Source organism: Pinus tabuliformis, chromosome 9, assembly GCF_031772625.1.
Source record: "Pinus tabuliformis cultivar Carrire ecotype Pingquan chromosome 9, CPIR1, whole genome shotgun sequence".
NCBI classification, from domain to species: domain Eukaryota; kingdom Viridiplantae; phylum Streptophyta; class Pinopsida; order Pinales; family Pinaceae; genus Pinus; species Pinus tabuliformis.
The window spans coordinates 1,954,929,162-1,954,946,644 of NC_142307.1; the positions used below are offsets into that span (position 1 = coordinate 1,954,929,162).

At 36.9% G+C, this 17,483-nt stretch overlaps 1 long non-coding RNA gene across 1 annotated transcript; it reads left to right on the top strand.

Annotated features, from left to right (window-relative positions):
- Positions 1-636: 636 nt before the first annotated feature.
- LOC149156802 (uncharacterized) lies at positions 637-1,452 on the top strand. The gene is made up of 2 exons (XR_016263498.1): positions 637-934; positions 1,115-1,452. It is a non-coding gene; the product is annotated as an uncharacterized LOC149156802 (long non-coding RNA).
- Positions 1,453-17,483: the final 16,031 nt, after the last annotated feature.

The following is a 17,483-nucleotide window of genomic DNA, read 5'->3' on the forward strand; positions in this document are numbered from 1 at the left end:
TTAGTTTTGATGAGGATTAGTCTTTTGTCTTTATAGTTCTTGCAGCCTCATAGCCTTTATTGTACTTGTAGCCTCATATATATAATAAAGGCTGATTTTGAGATTTGGATATATATTAAAGGTTGATTTTGGATATTCTGATATTGCTATTTTTATTATGTGATCATTCATGAGTAAATGTGATGTAAATTTAATCATAATGTTTAAACTTTAAATGTAATAAATTATAATGTATCATTTATGCTTTATGATTGCACATAACATTTCTTAAATGTCCTAAATTCTATATATATATATATATATATATCGTGTTTCTCCATTTCCAAAATTTGAGGGGTCACGTTTCATACCCATGCTCGTTTCCCCGTTTTGTGCAACTTAGGTTTTAAATGAAAAAAAATATAATGTCAAAACATTACATAAGCGCAAAAAATTAAAAATCTTCAACATTTTAATTTGTTTTTGCCAAGAAGATGTTACAACAGGGAAAATAACAAGGTTTTAGTTTGTGTTAATCTTTTTACAGGCTGCATTTTATTGAATTTGTTTCTCAGCCTTGCCTATGTTACAAGATTGGTTAAAACATTTTCTTAAACTCTTGTAGTCGTTAACCTCACCGCTTTAAAATGTGTGCAGGAAGCGAGATATCATTCTTTATAAATGGGATATGTCAAGGTGTTGCTTTCAAGGATATAAATGGTGGCAGATATTACCCTGCAGCTTCCTTTTACACCCTTCCAAATCAACCTAACTGTACAGTGCGGTTTAATTTTGGACCAGAATTTGATTGCTTTCCTGAGGACTTTGGCAATCGACCCCTGCCTAAGGCCATGTCTGAGGCTTCTTATTGTGGAATTGATAGACAAGCAGTCCACCCTGGAGAACCGCTAGTTGAAAGTGGTCAATCTTCAGAAAAGAAAGCCTGACTTTTTTGGTATATTGTTTCATTTTAGAACTTAGTATATGTTTGCTGTTGGTATTGCTTACGTTTGCATATAATCATGATCTATGGGGTGCAGTTGTGGCAATTATTTTATAACATTCTAGATTTCGTAATAATTAGTAGGAAAAAACTTTCTGTTATGTTGAATGAAACCTTGCAAATGTCTTTCAGGTGAAAGTGGACAATCATGCAACTGATGTCCTTGCAACGGGTTGCATGGTGAACGTTACCAAATAATTTATGTTGGAATTTTCAACAGGATATTGAAAAAAGTGAAAATGCAGATTAGACATCCGACCCATGTTTTGGAAATGTGTTTGGTGCATTTGTCTATCTATAACTATTTAATCAAAGTGAATGGAGGGAAGAATTTATTTTTAGGTCAGAAATATGGATAAATTGTAAGAAAGTTTATTTATTTTAGGGCAAAGGACATTTTGAACGTGGCTTTTGTCAATCTCACTGTTCCATGCACTGAATTGATGATTACAATTATAGGTTTTCCTGCACATCATATTCCTAATGTGCTTGACTATGATTTTTTTTCTCATCCTGACAAAGTCTAGTGTCTAGAATCTAAAGCTGCTGTGCAGATCTTGAATATGTTTTGTTTGATTAATTGCGCTTTACATGAAGACTGTATCAGATAGCAGATGATTAGGGTCTCAACCAGGATTTGGAGCTCATTCTTATCTTTGCTTGTAAGACAACAAAAGTACTCTCTTACAGTTGATGCTGTGCAGAGTGTTGTTGCATTATTATTCATATTTAGGACTTCCACTAGTGGATGTTTTGTATCAGAATCCCTGATTAGACTCTGCTCCATGCAAGTTGAGAGCATTTCTATTTTTAGACCACGATGCCATAGTGGATAACTTATAAGATAACTTGCTTAAATACGGATTGATGCATGAGAACTGATGTGTTTATAAAATTATTCTTTTCTACAGGTTTATTATTTGTTGAACATTTCGTTTAGCATTTGAAGTGTCTAGGCTGTAGACTCTATTTTGGATACATTAAAAATAAGTTTTATGTCATATTGGAAGGTTTCAGTTTTCATAACTTCATGTATAAAACTTTCTGGAATGGGCTAGATCTTATTTTTCTTTCAATCTTTCTAGAAATTGAAATTGTTATGCTAATCCAATTACTACCATCTGCCCACCAAAATCCAGTGTGCCACAATCTAGTGTGATTTGTAACTGTTTCTTCGCAGACAAGGGTCAATGGCTTTTGCATGGCACACTTCCATGAACAGTACTATTTCTTAAATGTATGATAGAAGTGTGTAGAGATACATGGTTAACATGGAAAACGGAAATTTGTATCTGGTCCAATTCTAGAGAACAGCCCTCATTCTTTCTCATGAATTCTTCCCTTGGTTGTTCAAGGAACAGGGAGAGTTGTTTCTTTTACATGTGCCACAGCAAATAGTTTTTTATCATGTTCTTCAATGAGATTTATTGTTTCTATTATGTTCTTCAATCAGATTTGTTGTTGCGCTTTAGACTAAGAGAACCAGAATGATTCTTTCTGATATGAAATTTTATTAACTAAAGATTAGGAGCTTTCTTGTGTTTATTAAAAAATTTCTTATTTCGGGGCAATGGAGACTTTAGAAATCTCCACAGTTGAGTTTATGATACATTGATAGATATGCTGTGATAAGTAGCAACTAATGTTGCATGTGAACCCATATCTACCCATTAGAGATGCATCCCTTACATCTACCATCCCTGAGGACTTGGGCACTGTGAGTGGAAGTGCTTGTTTGGAAGGGCATGTCCCTAAGTTTGTGGGTGGCTTCACTATGTCCCCTAGATGCTACTGCAGAAAACAGAGAGGTATGGAGATGACCCTCGATGTTTTTGAGTACATTTGGATGCCCTCTATCCAAATTGACGTCCATGTGGCATCACTTCTGCAAGAAAGATATCCATGCATTGATTCAAACTTTTATACCATGAAACTATTATCTACACAGCACGTGCCAAAATACTATGTGGTATGTTTTTATGATGGTAGATGATTGCAACAACAGTGTTGACCAATGTTATTAGAGAAAGAATTGGCAAAACCAGATGATTGGACTGGGTTTGGGTGGTTTCTGGTCAGAACTGGCAATCCAAACTGGTTTGCACTGGTTCTGTCTTGACTCTTGAACCAATCAGAACCAACCAGTTCAAGACAAAACTAACCAATTTGATTGGTTTTGCGCCAATGCATCTGCATCCCTTGAAAAACCAAAAAAACGCAAACTATGAAAACCCTATGACTACCCTAAATGCTAAAACCTGTCAATTGTCTATTAAATGATGCCCTGCTCTATTGATGGACTTATCCTGGATTCTTGGATTATTTGCAGCGATTTCCTCCCCAATAGGAATTGCTATTGATTTTGTTCCTTCAAGGTCATGGATTTACGATCCCGAGTCTAAACATGCAAAGGATGTATGGGATTAGAATTATTTTGTCGTATGCTTAGATTGGAGAATTATAGTATGCTTGTTTTTCGACTATAGAGGTCCTTTACAGTGTCTATGTTTATCTACTTTGGTTTAGAGGTGGATTGCACTTGATGCAATTTTGTTATATTCATCTTTACATGCTTATACATGATTTTTTTGTTTGTTTGTATATTCTGTGTCTAATGGTATGGATTTGCATCGATTTTTCTTTTTCCCAAGGAAAACAATAGGCATTCAGTTCCTGTTTTGGGTTTGGCTGATTCAGTCACTGGTTTGACACGATAACATTGTTTTTGATTCCCATGTTTAGTAGGATCATGTACTCTATATCTACATTTTTTACGTGGGTAAGGGCAGTTTAATTTCACCAAAGACAATGTCTATTGAAATTTTTATTTAAAAATTGCTGCTTTTATGTATCAACATTGCATAATTTGTCTCCTATGGTTTGAATTTGCATGGTTTTTATGTATTCCCTAGCAAAACATTGTGGGATTTGCTTTTGGTTTTTGTGGTTGATTGGTTTGGTCCTAAGAAACTGGATTCATCCTCCCCCCCCCCTTGTGTCCCGAATCCCATGAATTGGACATGATTCTCTAGGACATGTGTCCGATTCTTGTGTCCAATGTGCCTTGGCATGTGGGATTCAATGGGCACGTGGTTCGGATTCCAAGGGAACGTGAGTCCCGACTTAGGGACACATGTTCCTCTGAAAAGTGTGTCGCGTGGCCTTTAAAGCCCGATTTGGGCTGAATTCTCACTCATTCTTGAGTTTCTCTCTTGCTGTGGTTGTGTGGGAGCGATTAGCAAAGGGTTTGGGAGCATTTTGGAGGTGATTTAAGCAACAGGTAAGTGCATTTTGCTTCTATTTTTTTGTATTTTTGCTACAGTAGTTTGCATGTCCATTTTTTTACAAGTTTATGCATTTTTTTCTATATTTTTTTACAACACATATGGCTCAATCAAGGGCAGCAAGGAAGGGGCAAAAGAAGGGGCAGAATGTTCCCATTGGTGATGCCCCTTCTGTTCCAATTTCATCAGGGTCTGCAAGTGTTCCCTCTATTGGAAGTGAGGCTGCAACAACAATTTCAAATGTTGAGGGCAAAATGGATTTAGAAAGACAACAAGCTCAAGAAAACAAATATTCCTTGTGGAAGTATGTCACAAGAGATCAAGTGCCAGGCAACAAGTTGAAGGGAGGAGGCTATGTTTCTTGGAAATGAAACTATTGCAACAATCATTTCAAGAGCACTTATTACCGTGTGAAAGCTCATTTGTTGGCCTTACCAGGTTGTGGAATTGGAGCATGTACACAGGTGTCTTTAGCTAAGAGGAAAGAAATGGAAAAAGAGGCCAATGTTGGTGTGGCAAGGGTGGTTGCATCATCTAAAAAAGGCAAGAATGATGATCCCCTTCCATTCTTGAGGAAAAACAACAACAAATTTCCATTTGAGAGTTTTGGTGGGGATGTGGGTCAAGCAGTAAAAGGAAAGGCAGTGGCACTTGGTCCAATGGACAAGATTTTTTAGAAACAGATACCAGAAGAGCTTGATCTCACCATTGCATTCTTTTTTTATTAGATTTTCATATCATTTAATGTTGCACACTCACCTTTATTTCTTGAGATGTGTCGAGCTCTAACTTAAGGGGCTCCATCAGGGTATGTGCCTCCTGGGTTAGAGAAGCTTAGAACCAAATTGTTGACTAAGGCAAAGAAAGAGGTGGACAAATGCTTGAGCCTATTAAATCAGCAAGGCCAACATCTAGGGTTAGTATTGTTTTTGATGGATGGACAGATCCAACATGCCACCCACTCATCAACTTCATGGTGTCTTCCTTAAATGGACCAGTTTTCTTGAAATCAGTGGATGCACTTGGACAATACAAGGATGCACAATATATTGGTGAGTCGTTCATTAAAGTTATTGAAGATGTAGGTGTTGATTCTTGTGTGCAAATAATTACAGACAATGCACTTGTTTGCAAGGCTGCTGGCATGATTTTGGAAGCTAAATATCCACAAGTATTTTGGACACCTTGCATTGTCCATTCCTTGAATTTAGCACTTAAATCTATTTCTTATGATGTGCCTTGGATTGTAAGTATTATTGAGGATGCACGACATATCGCAACTTTGTACGAAATCATACAAATGTCCTCACAATCTACAAGAAGTACACCCATCTATCATTGTTGAAGATTGTAGATACACGGTTTGCCTCTTCATTCATCATGTTGAAGAGGTTGAGGGAGGTCAAGACCACTCTTGGGGCCATTGTTATTTCAGAGTTTTGGTCTTTTTGGAGAAAGACAGATCAAGCAGCCTCAAAAAGAGTCAAGGACACAATGTTAAATGATGCTTGGTGGGAGAGGGTATATCTCACTATTAAGATCATGGACCCTATCATTGCTTTGCTACGATTTGCAGATACAGACAAACCCATCCTAGGAGATGTTTATGAGGGATGGGATTCCATGATTGAGTCTGTGAGGACCATTATTTTACAGAGTGAGTGCCCTGAGTATGAGACATCATCAAAGACCTTCTTCACCACCATACAGGATATTCTTGTCAGCAGATGGGACAAGAATTGCACACTTTTGCATTGTTTGGCTCACTCATTGAACCCAAAATACTACAACCATGAGTGGCTAAATGGTGGACCTTCCCGCAGATTCCCTCCTCACATGGATGGTGAAATTTCATAGGGGAGGAAGGATGCATTGAGGTAGATATTTCAGGATAGAGCATCCCTTGATGAGGTGGAGGATGCCTGTGTAGAGTTTTCCATTGGCACTGAGTGATTTGCAGGATATGATGTGATTAGAAACAAGGGGGCTAAGAAGCTCTATTGTTGGTGGGAAAATCATGGGGCAACAAACCCTCTTCTACAGCAGTTAGCCATGAGGCTCCTCTCTCAAGTGACTTCATCCTCTTGTTGCGAGAGGAATTGGAGCACATATGGGAATTTGTATAGCGTCAATAAGAGAAAGCTTGAGCAGTTTAGGGTAGAGACAATGGTGTATGTGCACACCAACATTTGTCTTATTTACAGGCAGAGGGATGAGTGGTTGAACAGAAAGACAAAGATGTGGGATGTCTTTCTTGATGATATGGGTTTGGACAACAATGTTGAGTTGGCATTAACCAACTTGGATCTTAATGATCCAGTGCTAGAGCCTGTCACTTTTGATGATGGTGATACTCTTGAGGGGTCATCCTCCACACCAACAGATGCAAAATTACATTGGATACGAAGGAGGAGGATGCAACAGAGGAGAGCAGTGGTGATCATGACAGTGATGTTGACTTTGATGATGATGATGATTGATGAGCTACCTACTACCTTGTAGTTGTTTTGTATTTGCTATTTCTATTTGCCATTGGCATTGCTACTACCTATGTAACACATTTTGATTTTGATGACTTAATGAGAAAATTGTAGTTTCCTGTCTTTCTCCTATTGGATCATTGATGAATTTGTCACAATTGTATTTGTATGCATAATGTTACATTGTACAACTTACAAATTTTAAATTTACAATGTAGAATCTAGATCTATGTCTGAATTTGTATCATGAATGAGAATTTATGTAAGATATATATATATATATATATATATATATATATATATAGCAACAGAGGAGAGCAGTTGTGATCATGACAGTGATGTTGATTTTGATGATGATGATGATGATTGATGAGCTACCTACTACCTTGTAGTTGTTTTGTATTTGCTATTTCTATTTGCCATTGGCATTGCTACTACCTATGTAACACATTTTGATTTTGATGACTTAATGAGAAAATTGTAGTTTCTTGTCTTTCTCCTATTGGATCATTGATGAATTTGTCACAATTGTATTTGTATGCATAATGTTACATTGTACAACTTACAAATTTTAAATTTACAATGTAGAATCTAGATCTATGTCTGAATTTGTATCATGAGTGAGAATTTATGTAAGAATATATATATATATATATATATGTATATATATATATGTATATATATATGTATATATATATATATAGATATATGTATATACATATATCTATATATGTATATACATATATCTATATATATATATATATATATACATATATATATATACATATATAGATACATATATACATATATATATATACATATATATATATATATATATATATAGATAACATGTCTTGTTTCGGCGGGTCTCTATGCCTGTGTCAGACACTCAAATTTGTGTGTCCTGTGTGTCCCGTGTCTTCATGTCAGGTGACTTAGGTTTGGTCACTGGCTCAATATTAGTAACATTGGCTTTGACACCCATGTTTGGTAAGTTCATCTACTTTATATCCACAATTTTTTTAGGAGCGTGATTTCATTGCATTGTTAATAATGTATTTTAGACATGTTATTTAAGTATCTCCACTTCTATATATCTCTCACAAAGATATGAGCGTGTGTTTCTACCAACCACATCCATGTGTGTGCTTCTACCAACCTTGTCTGTGTGTCTCTTCGACAATAGTCCCCAAAACTTGGTGTAAAATTGTTAGGAACTTAAATAACTATACCATTCAACCAATTCCATAAGGATCTCAAGTCGAAATCTTACTTATTTTACATGCCAAATGATTCAAATACCATGGCACACATCTTTGGAACTTTGATGTTATTACAATGAAATGGAAGTTTAACTAGAAAGGTCAACTAGAACTATGAAAAGAAAGTGAAAGAGAATGCCAAAAGAACTCTAATAATTGCAAAGCCTTGTGGGATGAACTTGAGACTATTGTGATTTGGTGACTTGACCATTGATTTCTCATACTGTGTTCAAGATGTGAGTTCTCAAGGAAACAAAAAAGCAAAATATGGTGGCACAAAAATTGTGGTATTGTTTGACTGTGCTTAATTTGTGAGTTATTGCCCTCTTACTTCCAAGATCAACTACAGGGGGGAACTTGTTTGGCAAGAGTGCACTTTTTATTTTTTCCCATTAAGAGGGGGATTGTTTTCATTATGTCATCAACAATGCATTATACATGTTTGCAGACACGTTGGCATTTTAAGAATTGAGAGAATGGCCCATGTTTCTTTACGATGGTTTTGACAAACAAGGAGAATTGGATGAAGGGAGAAAACATGTTGGATCGTGTTTGCTCTAATTTAGTAATCATTGAGAAAGTGGTTTTGATCTTCACAAGATCATTTGGAAAGTTTTCTCTAATTTAGTTATCAATTAGTTTTGTGTGCAAGATGGTTTCAAAGAAAAAACTTTTCTTGGCGTTTTGTATGTTAACTATTATTAAACCTTGGATATTCCATTCCAGTGTTGCGGGGGAGCCCCCCCCCCCCGATCTCGCTCCCAATCCGCACTCCATGCGGGACCGACTCGGGAGCGGGTCGGGAACGTGCTCCCTAAAAGATTTTTCGCTCTCTGCCTTTTCGGGAGCGTTTTGCCTTTTTTGCAATTTTTTTTTTGTAGTAATGTTCGAAATGCAATTTTTTTAAAGAAACAAATAATTTTTGAGTGGGGCAGTTTAATGATCAAGTCTATGGCCCTAGTATTGATATGCTATTCATGGTAATGTTAAATTCTTAAAGTAAAAGTGACATTCTCCTTAATCGTCATTTTCATCCTTTTACTTAAATTTTTAACATTACCATGAAATGACTCAGGATGTTTGAGAGTGGTTCTGGCCTCATTGGATTTCATATGGAGAAAGTAGAATTTTAGATTTCATTCAAAATCCAGCAAACTTATCAATTTTTTAGGATTTCGGGATTGGGGGATTGCAATGTTTCCATTGAATTTTGTCATGCATTAGGGTATATAACTCGTATTTAATCAATAGCACCAATCCCTCTATGTACCTTGATGTTAGTGACATTGGTTGTCGAACTCCTCTATCATGACCCTCCTAAAAATGTACGCATCACTCAAACGAAATCTTGACTTGACATGCTATTCTTTTTCTATCTTATGTTAATGCTTAGAGGGTGATATTAATGACAAAGATCCCTATACAGATACAGAGGTAATGACAAAGATACCTCTGGATATTAATGCTTAGAGGGTGATATTAATGACAAAGATCCTGATTTTCCAACAAGACTAAAAAATTAGACATTTCTCGTGGTGGAAAGAGGCCCAAGCATAAGAAATAGATAATAGATTTACTTCTCTTTTCTAGTTTCTAGTAGTTTTTATAACTATTGACTCTTTCATATTTATTATAATATATTTTTTAAACAATATATGACAATTTAAGTTTGAAGTTGGCAACTGTAACTCATTAGTAATGAATTATGAATATGATGCTTCATGAAAGTTGAAAGTTGTTTCATTTCATTTCATTTCATTTTATAACATTTCATTTCATGGTAGATATTATTTGTTGTAATGGTACACTTAGATTACAAGTACAACTTTGGTGATCAATGATGATAAATGTTATATATTGAATTTTGAAAGCTTGAAACTTTAAGATTGATGAATCATGAGACTCAATATGTTGTATGTTACTAATTTGTGGACATGGTTGATGAAGATTATAACTTCTAGATGATTGTTGTTATATGGTTCAATCTATGTTTTTTTATGTTTTTATATATCTAATTCATATTCTACATGTTTTTGTTGATAGATATGTATCAAAATATAAAAAACATAAAATATGTATATTATATAAAAAACACTCCGGGATTCGCTCCCAAACCGGGAGTTTCTGAAAATGTCGCTCCCGCTCCTGTTTTCGCTCTCGCTCCCCGCTTTCGCTCTCGCCCCCAAGTAACACTGTTCCATTCAATCATGAAAGAATTTTGATAGGAGGTTACTTTTGGCCTTGGTCTCCCATCTCTCTTTATTACTCAAGGTTATAATGAGGTCTACCCTTATATTCAAGCAAATTGCAGACGCCTCTCCCTTATATCCTCCAAATGTCCCTCTGCTTTAAAGATCCATATATATTTAACAAATCTAGGTCCTAGTTTAGTTCCCTAAAGAACATTGAAACTAACAGTACATGGTCATATTTTAGAACACATACCTTATGAAAATCTTGCTTCCAACCATTTAACCAATTGCTCGAGTGTCCTTGAGCATGAGACCTCAGATTACTGGTCGAGAAAGTGCTTCCTTAGTGTAAAGGTGCCTCAGTAAATGTTGCTTGCATAAAAATAATTGAAGGCTTGTGAATGGTCAATAGCCTTCTGAGGCAATGTAGCTTTTAGGTGATGCCCAAACTCTTGTTATTGATTGTGTGTAGGATCACTGGGGAGTATGGATGGGTTTAGATTTGATATAAGAACCATGTCAATGCTCATATGTCTCACTTCCTCTACTTCCCAGTCTATCTTTGCTATCACCACTGTTGTATAGGAATTCCTTGCAAGTGGTTTCTTGCTTTCTTTCTAGTCTAGGGTTGCTCCTATTCCTATTTCATTGATTCAAAGGGTTTGTCGTCCTCTCTTGCTCTTTGATCTAGTGAGGTAGCTATGATTGGTTTGTGTGTTTGTTAGAGGTGGGCTCAGAGCATTGTTTAGGGGAAGTCAAGTCCACCTGTGTATTCCTTTTGTAAACCTTTGTCTGGGGCGTCTTCCTTTGTTTGTTTAGTGTGCCTCTCCCAGGACTTGAGGATGTAAGTTCCAAAGATACAGTTTCCTATGGAGGCATTAGATGAAGCTTCTTGATATGTTCTATATTCTAAGGAGTTGACCACCCTTTTCAGTTAATAAGGTTTCAATGATTGACGGGTCATTTTTAAGTCGCTCCACCTTATTCATTATACTTTCCATGATTGTTGGAACTAATATTGCTGCATGAGAGCTTGATCACACCATGGGTTCATTCCCCTTATTCAATGAGGGTCTTTGCTTAGTTGGGTTTGAGTCCTACTCGCCTTCTCCCTTCAATGTTTCTTGCTGGGAGTCATGAGATTTGGGTATGAGTCTTGGAGGCATTGACATTTAGACTCTTGATGCCTCATGATTGCAAACCTCTTTTCCCATCTTCTCTTGCCAGGCACTTGATGTCCTTTAGATCTTCCTTCTTGATTGCCTTGTAGTTTGTTTGAGGCTAATGTCCCATTCCTCTTAACCCTCCTTTTCCCTTTCTCCCATGGTGGAAATTGCTTCTAACTTGTAAGCTCTAGGTTAGTCCCTGGGGTTTTTGGTTCTTTCCTTTTTTTCTTCATATCTTGAACATACTTCCGGCAAGTGTTATGTCAAATAGTTGATTGTAATATGGATTGTATCATCATCAAAGGTCCATAGCTTTGGATTAATTGATGTGAAATATTTCTTGAGGTTATCCGACCTAATTGGTTCTTTAATTGGGCTTCCTACATGATCTTCTTGAATTGATTGATTGGACCTTTTCCTATCGGTAGGTAGGGCATTTTCTCTTTTCCAAAATGTGAATTGTTGACCAATAATCGATTGTCCATCTCTACTCACCCTAATTGGTTCTTTAATTGGGGTTCCTACAATTTCCTCTTATTGATTGATTAGGCCTCTTCCTAAAGGTGGGTAGGACATTTTCTCTTTTTCCGTGTTAATTTGATAGCTAAGTGACAAATTCCAACCATGGGACGAAATTCTTCTTTCGAGAGGACCAATTTTGACTATTGAAGCACTCAATTTGGAGAAGGGAAAGTGTATTTATGAAGAAAAACCCACATATGCAAGCCTATAAATTCAAGTGACCTCAAGCTCATTTGGATATCACCAAGCATCTTCTTCTTCTCTTCTTCATTGATTGGTTTGCATAGGTCTGAGGCTGGGTCACGAAGATTGGTTTGTATTGGTCTGAGATTGCAAGGTCTGAAGCTCACATGTGTTAGGGTTTTGGTTTCCAACCACAGGCTTGACACAGGAAATTTTCGGCTATAACTGCAGGCATGCAGGCTCATTAGTGTGGTTGGAAGCTCTCAACTACACGTATACCTCTACCTCCATGCGGTTGGGCTCTAGGGTTGCAATTTGACATTTCATCACAGTTGACCGCAGACAAGACAAGTTGACTCTGATCAGTATTGATGCTGGGAACATATTTTTGAATGTTGTTGGGTTAATTTTGCTGTATGGTTTTGTATTGGCTCATTGTACTCTTTGTTGAACATTTTATGACAATCTAATAAAAGAAGAATTTCAAAGGGTTTTCCCCATAGTGGGTTTTTCCTTGGTCATTGACCGAAAATCTGGTCTCTTGTTGATGTGTTGATTGTCTCCTTTGTCATTGCATTTACTGTTCTATCTTCAATTACTATTGATGATTGGAAATATTAATTGTTATTAAAAGATTGCTAATTGAAGAATTGAATTGGGATAAAGTAATTGAAACAACGTAGAGCAGTGTGAAATTTAACATGGTATTAGAGCTAAGGTGAAGGACAAGCCCAAAAGGAGACAAGAATTGAAGCAATCATCTTTGGAAAGTTGAAGGAGCCTATCTAATCAAGTCAATATGTCTTCCTCTTTCTTCAAGTATCATGAGAAGTTGAGCGACTCATCTAACTTTTCCGCTTGGAGATTAGGTTGGAGATCATAACTTGTAACAATGATGTTTTGGAATTCATTAAATGAAAGGTACTTGAGCCTCCAGAGAACACTTCCGCTGCTGCCAAGAACAAGCACAAGAAAGGTGATTTGAAGGCTAAGAAAATTATAGCAGATGGTTTACAAGATAAGTTACTTGCATATCTTGGAAATTTGAAGAAGTCTAAGGACATGTATGATAAGACAGTTGGCATGTATGAAGTCAACAATTTGAATGAAATCCTCTCCTTGAAAGACCAACTCAAAGATAGGAAGATGAATAAAGGAGAGTCTGTGCAATCCGACATTATGAGTATATATCGTCTTAAAGATAAATTGTAGGGAGTTGGGGAAACTATGTCTGATAGGAATTGGTGATTGTAACTCTTAGGGGCCTCCCTCCCATTGGGGAAACCTTCGTACCTACTATAATTAATAACAAAAATTTTCCATCATTTGATGAGATTATTGGAAAGCCCACTCAAGAAGGAGCCTGTGCAATCCTACATTATGAGGATATCTCGTCTTAAAGATAAATTGCAGAGAGTTGGGAAACTATGTCTGACATGGAATTGGTGATTGTAACTCTTAGGGGCCTCCCTCCCATTGGCGAAACCTTTGATGAGATTGTTAGAAATCTCACTCAAGAAGAATCAAGGATGATTTCAAGAGGTATGATTGAAAAGCATGAAGAAGGAGAACCCGCTGCATTCATCACTCAAAACAAGAAGAAGAAAGGAAATGTAGGCCCATCAAATTCAATGAAGCCTCCTCCTCCAAATCCAAAGAAAGGAATAATAGAGAATCATCACACATTGAATGTTACAATTGTCACAAGAAAGGTCATTATGCTCGAGATTGCCTTGAGAAGAACAATGGTCCACGCTACAACACTAGAAGCAACAATAACATGTTTAATGATCAAAGAAGAAGAGATGACCAAAGGAATGATCGTAATGGAAGAGATGAAAGAAGAAGAAGAGATGCTCCAAGTGATCATGAAGAGATCATCGTCCTCAAAAGAAGTCAAGATACTCCAGGTATGAAAGTAATGTTGGCAATCAATCTGAATATATTCTTATTTCTGCTCTCACTAGTTCCTCTCTGGATTCGTGGGATAGTTGGTTGGTTGATAGTAGGGCCACTCATCATTTCTCTAGGTATAAGGAAGTTCTCTCTAATTTGGTAGAGAAGGAGTCAAATTTGAAAGTTATTCTTGGAGGCAACTCCACTCATCCCGTTAAAGGCTTTGGGTCCATCAAATTTCATTTGGACTTCATGGAATTTGTTTTGCTCCATGATGTGATGTATGTGTCGAGATTGAAGAAGAATTTGGTATCAATATCAACTTTGGAAGACAAAGGGACGAGGGTTGCCTTCATCAAGGGAAAGGTTCTTACTTGGCCTGTTGGAACTTCTATGAGAGATGCATTTACATTGGGATCAAGATTTGAAGGACTCTATAGAGTGACTAGAAGACCTCTTCTAGCATTGGTCGATCATACTAATCATATAAGTGAACTATGCCACCGAAGATTGCCTCATCTACATTATGATGCTCTTCCAAATTGAAGAAATTGGTCTCTGGTATTCCCGATGTTCAAGCCCAACATGATGGAGTATGTCCAGGTTGTGCCAGTGGAAAGAAGACAAGGGGACCATTCCCCTCTAGCGAGAATAAGTCAAATGACATTCTCCATCTCATTCATTCTGATATATGTGGTCTGATGCCTGTACATCTATTGGTGGCCATCTCTACTACATCACCTTCATTGATGATTTCTCAAGGAAGACATGGATATATTACTTGAAGCACAAGGATGAAGCCTTTGAAATGTTCAAGGAGTTCAAAGCTTTGGTTGAAAATCTTACAGGGAAGAAAATTAAAATCTTCAGGTCCGACAATGGTGGAGAATACATTTCGAATGAGTTCATTGATTTTTGCAAGAAGGAAGGTATCAAGAAAGAGACAATTGCGCCTTATAATCCCGAACAAAATGGAGTAGCTAAAAGAAAGAACATGTCTATTGTAGAAGGAGCTCGTGCCATGCTCTATGATCAAAAGTTGTTGAAGTTCGTTTGGGAAGAAGCAACGAATGTTGTCGTATATGTTCAAAACAGGGTGTCTCATCAAGCATTGGACAACAAGACCCCCGAAGAAGTGTTCACAAGTGTCAAGCCCGATGTTGGCCATATTCATATCTTTGGTTGCCCTGTATATTTCCATGTGCCAGAGAAAAGAAACAAGCTGGAAGCCACGGGAAGAAAAGGTACGTTTGTTGGATATTGTGAAAGTTCTAAAGCATTTAGAATATATATTCCTGGTCAAAGGTGTTGAAATATGTAACTAGGTTCGGTCTTCGTAATGACATATGTAATCATGATTTTATGTATTTGATGTAAAGAAGAAAAATAAATTTATTATTCTCATTCTTGATGCATGGGTTTCATGCTCAAGGTAAATTTATTTGTAGGTCAAGCACCCATTGAGTGCTTCTAGGTTTGTCATAGAATTATGAAGTCAAAATAGTCATTATCATACATGTAAGAGCCCTTTGGGCATATTGTATCTTGTAAAGAATTCTTTTTTGTAAAGTCAAAAATGTCATAAAGACCCTCCAAGACCTTGTTAAACAAGTCGGCCTACAAGAAGGATCAAGTCGGCCTCATCAACAACAATTTGACCTTCAAAGAAGCCTATATATAAGAGACATTGACCTCACTTGAAGAACACTTACTCCACACAAGAAATTTGATCAAGGAAGAAATCTTTGAATATTGTTTTTGGGCTATCTTCTCCTCACATGTGTGAATATTAGGGAAACCTTACTACAACAAAGTCAAGTTGCTAGAATGTTGTTGGGCAAGTCGAGTTGATGGAAAGTCAAAGTTGTTGGGCAAGTCGCGTTGTTGGAAAGCTGTTGGGCAAGTAAAAGTTGTTGAAAGGTTGAAGTTGCTAGAAAGTTGCTGAGCAAGTCGAAGTTGCTAGAAAGTTGTTGGGCAAGTAGAAGTTTCTAGAAAGTTGTTGGCCAAGTCGAAGTTGTTGGAGAAGTTGCTAGAGAAGTTGTTGGGGTCAAAATTGATGGAAAGAGAAGCTCATCAAAGGAAGGTTTGACTTGGTCTTGGAGGGGTCTTTGACAAGGGTCTTAGGTCTTGGAATTCGTCATTTGAAGTTCTATAGGAAGAGAATAGTTCTTGTGGGTTTTCCTCTCAAGAGGACAGGTTTTGGCCCTGGTTGACAACCTACATTTTGTGTCTCCTTGTCGCATTGATCTTCATTGTTTGGTAGTTGTTTGATGATAGAAAAGAAGCTAATCAAGTTTAAGTAAAAATACATCACAAGCATTTATCAAAGTAATAGAAATCACCTAATCTAGCTGACCCTAGATTTCTCAACATGGAATCAGAGCTAAGGTGACAACAACAACAAGAAAAGGCAGCTTGAAGATCATCCAATTCAAGAAGGATACACAAGGACCGAGCTCAAGGAGATCATATCTTCTACACATCATCTTGAAGGAAGCAACTATTGGAAGAAGAAGAACTCAAAAACCCTACCTCCATTCGAAGAAGGACTTTACATTTGAAGCACCTTGGGAAGCCTCCACATTCTACAATCATCATCCAAGGAAGAAGAAGAAGCGTTCATCATCAAAGAAATCAAGGTGATCTTTATCACATTGAAGCAAAGATCACATCTCAAACATCCTTGAAGAAGATCATCAAGAAAGCAACATCATCAAGAAGGCATCAAGTTGAAGATATCATCTTCAAAAGAAGCATCTTCACTTGACAAGTAAGTATCTTTATATTTATGTCTGAATCTACTATCAAAATGACTTCATTCTGCAAGGAAAGCAACAAACTGGTTGGGTCATCAAATTTCCTTGAATGGAAGAAGAGGATAGATTTGATCCTTATAGAGAATGAAGTTTTTGGACATGTTAAGGGTTCAATCTCCAAACCATCACAAGAGGAAGCTCAAGCACTATCGAAGTATATGAAAGGGGAAATAAGGGCTCAAAGAATCCTCATAAAATCAATCAAGGATTCCCTCATCCCTTATGTAGCAAAGTTGGAGAAACCGAAAGAAATCTATGATAAGTTGGTAGAATTGTTTTCTGTAAGCACTGCAAGAGAAGTTATATCTTTGAGAACCGAGCTATACAAGATGAAGGTATCAAAGGAAGAAGGGATAACCTCATACCTTATGAGGGTATCACAAATAAGAGACCAACTACAAGAGTTAGGGGAAATAATGTCCGATAAATAAATGACCACCGTTGTGCTCAATGCACTTCCTGATGAATGGGGCAACTTTATATCAAGTATCTATGGAAAGAAGGAAGCCACTCCATTCAAAAAACTTTGGTCATTATGTAAGATTGAAGAAACTAGGTTGAAGGCAAAGAGAGATGTTGGATCAAATGAATAAGTTCAAGCATATGCTACCATGGCCAGGAGAAAAGGAAAGTTTGATCCTTGGAAAAATAAGAAGATCTATATGTCAAAGATACAATGTTATGAGTGTAATGAATATGG